We start from the raw sequence: 812 nt of genomic DNA, 5'->3' as shown, positions 1-812 counted from the left end.
AGTTTTTCCTCATAATTAATCTTCTTTTCATAATTCATATAACAAGTACTGAGAAGTGATTACATTGAGTCATGTAAGATCTATCATGCTAATATTTTATAACCTTCAATAATGAGATTTAGGAAGAATGCCACTTGACATGTCATAGTATTCTAAACAAATAAGTGGATCCTTTACTATAATCCAAACGTGATTTTAATACTTCATGATAGTGATAATAAATCTTAACTTTAGATTTTGTTGCTCATTTAATAAACTATAACATCTTAAAAAAACACATATAATACAAGGTATCCTTCAATATTACCCTGCATGACGTTTTTACATGTCATCATACAAAACAAGTTGTAATAAGTCTTTATACAAAAACTATTTCTATCTTCACTGTTGTTGGTGCATGTTTTGTAACAGATGATCTTTTGTGTTTGTTAGAATTGAGAGCAACGGTCAAAGGGGAGTCTGTTGGTGCATTTTGTGACCGTCGCTATGCAATTCTGATAAGCGGAAACGAAGTACGAAGTTAGAACAACTTCGCCGTAGGCGAAGTTGTAACAACTTCTGCCATAGGCGAAGTTAGAACAACTTCGCCTACTGGCCCAAGCCCAAGCCCGCGAAGTTGTTTCGATATATATATACGTGTCTTGTTTAGGTTTGAGTATCCAGAAAGTTAGAGTTGTGTGTGATCAGTTTAATTTCTAGAGAGAAACCGAGAGGGAGAGTCGTGTGGGACGACCCGAGGTAGAGCTCACCTCGGGTCGGCCCACATTTGTTTTCGTGTTTGGTATGTAATGTGTTTCGGTTATTATATAAAT

The sequence above is a fragment of the Bidens hawaiensis genome, unplaced genomic scaffold (assembly GCF_021521415.1).
Source record: "Bidens hawaiensis isolate Kalapana, Puna unplaced genomic scaffold, B.hawaiensis_p1.1 tig00043403_1, whole genome shotgun sequence".
Taxonomy (NCBI): Eukaryota; Viridiplantae; Streptophyta; class Magnoliopsida; order Asterales; family Asteraceae; genus Bidens; species Bidens hawaiensis.
Note: the sequence above shows the minus strand (reverse complement) of the source record.